Consider the following 6,513-nt stretch of genomic DNA (forward strand, 5'->3'; position numbering starts at 1 on the left):
TTGTTATTGGACTCTTTGGAGAAAGCAGTATTCAGCTTTAATGTTGTCCCTTGGACCCAGGACCTCAACCTTCAATGAGTATTAAAATGACCTTTGGCTTGAAATTTTAGATACAAGATAAGGTGGGTGGGGGGTGAAGCACTGCAGTAGCAAGTGTGTATGTTTCACAAATGTTATATGCTGATTTGTTTTTCTGTATTATCCATGTAACTGAAATTATTTGCCTTTCACCTCTTCCAAGTTGTCTTTTTAACCTGCCCAGAAGTAGGACTTCTTTTATAGCTAGATAGGATGTCCCTGTTCCAGTTCCTCTGTGTCATCCACTGTTGTGATTTTGTCTGCTAGCATTCTGCATGTGGCTGTGGATGAGGGAAAAGCAGAAGTGATTGGTGTTACTGTTTTTGCACAAAACTCTTTCAAAGAGAGTGCACCTACTTGAATTCAGCAGCTGTTGTTGAACAAGTGGATCCAAAAGTGCTGCCATACTATACTTTGGGCTAGCATTACAAGAACTTTTCAGTTATTATATGGCTTTTAGCTAAGACAAGCCTTATTTTAAAATAAATCTTTAAAGCCATAGTATTATGCTACCTCTGCACAGGAGAGCAGCACAGCTGCAATCCTAATGTCTGTTGCATTACCAGCAAGAAACAGGGCTTGTGTTGGATAGCGGTGGTCCAAACTGCTGAATTTTTTTACCATACTTCTGACAGCAAACCTACAACCCCTCTGACCTTTTCTAGATTCTTTGTGGCTGTGCTGATGTGTTGCTGATGGTCCTTCATATATGGGCAATTCAAGTGCATGTTGTGCATTGTGTGTTTTGGACAAGGAGCTATAGTGCAATAATAAGATTTTGTGATGTGGATGTATTTGAACTGTTTGATGTAAGTAGAGTTCTCAGTCTTTAAAATTCAAAGCTCCTGAAAGCCATGTGTTCATGTTTCAAGTTGGATATGTACTTAACTTTTTACTAATTCCCCTTTTGTATTTAAAAATATGACTTGCTGCAGTGAATCTCGTTGTCTCCTAAAGTGCTCAATAAAATACATATAAATTCTCCTTGGTTATTTAAATAAATCAGTTCTGTGAACTACAGCAGCATAAGTGACTGAAGGTTCCAGGAACAGTCATGTGTCACCATCTGAAAACATGTAGTACAAAACATGTGATCTGATGCTAAAACCTGAGCAAACATTTGGACAGTAGTTAAAATTCTGTATTCTCATAAAATTGGCAGAGTAACATGAATGGGTTCAAAATCTATTTAACCTTTAAAAACTATTGAGAAAATGTCAGCACATGATAAATAGACTACCCATTGTGTGAGTTACTGTCTAATAATTGGCCACAGTTTCAGCATTGCACTTTTCAGCTGTATCTTTCTGTTTTCAGATGTGTTTCTGAACTGCATAGCTCAATTCTACTTACATTTTAGTGGCCCTATGCCTACTATGTTTTGCCATTTTCAAAAGCTGGGCTTAATTCCAATCTAGGTCTTAAGGAAAAGAGTCCATCTTCAGCCTCTTTGTCACTACACTTTTTCTAGAAATAGCTACATGCACCTGTCCTGTTGTAAATATACCAGAAAGTAAAATGGCAATGTTAAGATTCAGCTTTGGTCCATGCCATCCTTTTTTGACCCTTATCTCTCCATGACTTGGATATTAATAGTCCTCCAAATGCAAGAGAGTTGCAACTAGTGCCTCTGCATGCTCTTTGCCTTATAATGGCTCTTAGCTTCCTTGTGAGATTTAAAACTTGTGATTTAAAATGCATAGAGGCAGTAAAAGTGTTTATTTCATTAGCAGATGGTGTGCCTCTAAAAGCAGCTGTATCCCGCTGTTTTTCCTCCTGTGGATGTTGCCAGTCACTTTTAGAATAAAGAGTATATTTTAGGCCTTTTTTTTTTTTTACTTACTGGGAACAGTGGGTGTTGTTTTAGTAGGAGTTTTGATGACTAGTTCAGTTCCCAAGCCTAGAGCCCCATTAAATGAGCATTAAAAGAGCCTATGAACAAAGGATGTCCTGGCTGCACTTTGTGAACAGGAAGACAGAAATCAGGTCATGAGTGGTTTTTTGAAGATGGAGGTGCTAGGAAGGATTTAATCCCCACCTCCACCACCACCACTGTCTGCTGTCTATGGTGGCTTCTGTCTATCTGAGTTAAAGCTTTGGAAGAAGAAAGCCACTTGGGTAAAACTTTATTTTTCAATAATGAATGTCATGTTGCTGATATGAATAATCAAAATAAATTATTGTGCCCTATGGACTAATTAGCTGAACTTCCTCCACAGTGTGCACAGCCCACAAGAAGCTCATAATTCATTATTCTTCTTCAATGAGTTCCCATTAAGAAATGTAAGCTGGTTTTGCGATGCTGAATACTGGTTGGATTTTTAGATTGCCTGAAGGGACAATGTCACTGAAGCCATGTACAGCCACCTGCTCTGGAAGGGACATCTGTAAAGCCCAGAGTGAGGCAGCTCAGCCCCACCACCTTGCCCATGAGCTGGGAGATCCTGTAGGAGCATAGAGGTGTATGGGGGAATACAGGAAGGCTGTGTCATATGAACATGGGGGACTGAGCTGGATCACTAGTCTCTGACTGCTCTGTCCTTTATCACCCTTTTGCAACATGACCATATTGCATCCAACAGCTCATGGAGCAGCACTGCACACAGCCTGGCACGCTGGCTTCCTGCACACCCGTGTTTGCAAAATAATCCCTGATTCACAGAAAAAAGTGGAGCTGCTGGATGAATAAAATACTGCTGAAAGACAAATAACAGATTGTGTCCCAGTGGCCATGTCAGTGGGATAGTTCAGTAAAAAAGAGATGAGTTTGTCACAGAAGGGGGAAAGAATCAGAGCTGTGTCGCTGGAGTAAACTTTTTCAGAAATCTTTTCTTTGAGCACCACTTTGCACAGACCACATAAGAGTGGCACAAATCAAAATCTAGGTGTATGTTAGGGATAATTTGTGGTTTTCTGTCCTGCAGGCTGCATGGCTGGAAGCTCTGGAAGAGCGTTTTCCTCATAATGGAATATTTGAGTTAATATACTAAATTACTAGTATAATGATAAAAAGTAGTTACTTTTATTAAACACTGAAAAATACATTTCTGAAGTGACAATGGAATAAAATTAGTAAATCTATTATGGCTTTATATCATTAAGTATTCAAATATTTATTTGCTTCAAAACATTTTCATGTTATCAACTCTCCCCTGAAGGACTGTGACACAGAACTCCCATTATAACACTATTTAATCTTTTTAGATGGTAAAGTTGACATCCTCTCTTTTGCTTATTCAAATTTTTTGATGTCACCTCAAACTTTCTATAACCATCGAGATTAATCAAACACCTTCATGCAAATGAAATTGCTTGCCTACAAATGAACTCCCATCCAACTCAGGGACCTGCTGAATTAGTCCTCTTAAGTCACATTCTTGCTTCCCCACAAAATCCAGGGAAAGTGGTAGGTGCCTTTGAAAGCATTTGAATGAGTAACCAGTCCAGGGATGAAAATAGCTTGGGCTCACTCTGTCTGTGCTACATTTTGAAATGCTTTAGCTCTTGCACACTTACAAACTTATGAACCTAAACTAGCAGAAATGAAAATTCTCAACCAGCAACAAAAGAATTGTGGTTTTGTTTGCTTTTTCCTTCTTATTTGTGCTAAATTGGGATGATAGAAATACATTCTGTTGCATAGTTCATAACAGCACATCCGTGCTGGGAGTCTGAACTGCAGGATGAGAAACAGAGCCTCAAGCTGCTTGTCTGTTTGACGTCTAGGAATGTTTTTGCAGTGCCAAACAGAAATACCAGGGACCCAACTGAAGGGTTTAGTGTCTGCTGTCCACATTGTTCAAGTGTCAGATCATTCCTGAGCCCTGTCTTGGGCTTCTTCAAAACAAATTCTGGGCAAGGCACTGGGAACAGTTCACTTCTAGAGCAGCTCCCAGGAGGCAGTAGGGATGTGACCATAACAAGCTGGTTCCTACCACATGTCCTGCCAAGAAACCCCACTAAGTTTTGTACCTTCAGAGACTCTGATGACATGCTTTTAGGACATCTGATACATCTTTAGCTTCATACTATTAAAAACTGATGACATCTAACCAACCTGTCACATTATGGTGGTTTTAACTGAAAAAGCATACAAAAAATATAATGTCTTAAAATCCCCATATCCCTGTGACCTTAGGGGCTTGGAGTCATACCTGGTCTGCTGTAGATGGAGCTAGCCCTACATGCTATGGAAATGAGTGAGTTGACACCTTAGAGCTAGAAATCATTTGTAGGCCTTTAGTTATTTAATTGGTGTCCTGGTTTTGTCTGGGATACAGTTACTTTTTTCTTAGTAGCTGGCACAGTTTTGGACTCAGTATGAGAATAATGTTGATAACCCACTGATGTTTTGGTTGTTGCTGAGCAGTGCTTACCCTAAGACAAGGACTTTTCAGTTTCCCATGCTCTGCAGAAGGTACACAAGAAGCTGAAGGAAGCATGGCTGGGACAGCTGACCCGAACTAGCCAAAGGGATATTCCATACAATAGAATGCCATGCCCAGTTTATAAACTATGGGCAGTTGGCCAGGAGGTGCTGATTTGTTTTGTAGATAAAGGCAGTTTTTCTCCTGGTCAGAGAGGTAATGATGCCTGCCTAAGTACCATTAAAAGGCTTTGAGCCTAAGGCAAGGGGTGGGAGGTTTCACGGCACCAGGACTCACAGAAATCCCTTCAATCCTGCAAACCAGAGGACAGGCTGAGGGGGGACATGGTTCCCAGAAGAAGAAAGAATGGGCTGTAGAATTTTCCTCTTTCTGTGCCATTAATGCCAGTTCAAACCTTCTCCCCAGGCCACTGTGTCACCCCCAGAAAGGAGCAGGGGCTGCCCTTCTGCTGGGCTGTGCAGAATGGGGAGAGCAGGGGAGGATCCCATCCTCATCCCCCTTTGGTGGCACAAAGATCAGGAAATAAGAGAACAAGCTATCCAGTCCTAATGTACCAGACCCAGAGGCTATGGGAAGATATGACCTCTCTCTCAGGCAAGCCTTTGAGAGCTGCGAGATTACGTAGGTACCTTCAGAGGGGCAGGCTGTTCACAGCCCCATGGCTTCAGTGCAAGGCTGGCAGACTGTGTCAGCAGCAGAGCTGGCTATGGTCTCTCTCACCAGCACTCAAGAGATTTATGAATAAGTCAAATGTGAATAATAGTTATTCTCAGTCTCTTGGGAAACAGCTATTTTAAAGCTGTGAGCAGAGGCTGGAGGAGAAGGATTTGCCACCAGGTACAGTGGTGCAGGATCCAGAGCTGTAACTGCAGTAGCCCTGCTCAGACCCACCTAGACCATTTGAGTGGGCATCTGAGGATTTTGCCTACTGGAGTTACAGCAAGGTTCTTGCATGTGTAGCAGTTCGAATGGTGATAACTGCATTCAAAAATGATGAGTCTTAAGGTGTTTTCTTCGGCTTCAGAAAGAACATCTTACTGAGGTATTTAGCACTCCTAAACATTTATTTGCTAGTAAAGAGCTGGGATCTGCTATCACTGGAATGGGGAGCATTGTTTGTGGGCTGTGCACATTTGGGAAATAGAATAGAATAGGATAGTTCAGTTGGAAGGGACCTACAATGACCATCTAGTCTAACTCCCTGACCAGTTCAGGGCTGATGCGTTGCAAATGCTAAGGGAGGAAATGGGATTTGGCATAAGGGTTCAAAGAAGGCAGGAGGAAAGGTTTGATTCTGCAGATCAGTGATACAAAGTACTCTGAACTCTGGGGGCCTTGATAAAGGGCAGTAAAATAGCACTGGATTCAGAGTGAGAGATTGATAACACCTTGTGAAAAGACTGGTTAGGTGCAAGGAGTGGTTGCTGTTTCAGTGTCTTTAAATATGCAGGTGTGAAAGTCCTCCACAAGACTTAAAATTATTTCAGAAATGTAACGTTATTACAGGAATTAGGGAAAAAACATTTTCTCTCTTTTTTTTTCCCATTTATAAAAGAAGATTTTTATCACTTCATTGCTGACTGCTGCAAGTTGAATGGGGCACCCTGGTGTGATGTTCAAATTAATTTCCACAGCACAGGGAGTTATTGCTTTTCTGTGCAATATAAGGTAGAGGTTTTTGGACCACCATGTTTTTTGTTATTCAAACCCATATTTTCTTCTACTAAGAACATTAAGTTCTGCAAACCACTTCAGACAGTTGCAGTCGTGTGAATTTTCTTAGCCACCCAAGAAAGGACACATCTCAGTTATCTTCAAATGCACCAAAATTGTGCAATCACCAGAGGATAACTTGCAGAGAAATGTTCCACTTTCATTACTTGCTATCAGAGATATCATCCCTTCTCTCAAAGCCATTCATTTATAAACTGGTTTCAGAGAGCTAACATCTTAGTTGAGATGAAATGTCCCAAATGTCTGAACTGAAAAGTATACAGGTGCTTTACAGGGTAAGAGAGTAACATTCAAAAGCAAAGAAGTAGAACTG

The sequence above is a fragment of the Manacus vitellinus genome, unplaced genomic scaffold (genome assembly GCF_001715985.3).
Source record: "Manacus vitellinus isolate BGI_N305 unplaced genomic scaffold, ASM171598v3 scaffold_2_pilon, whole genome shotgun sequence".
NCBI classification, from domain to species: domain Eukaryota; kingdom Metazoa; phylum Chordata; class Aves; order Passeriformes; family Pipridae; genus Manacus; species Manacus vitellinus.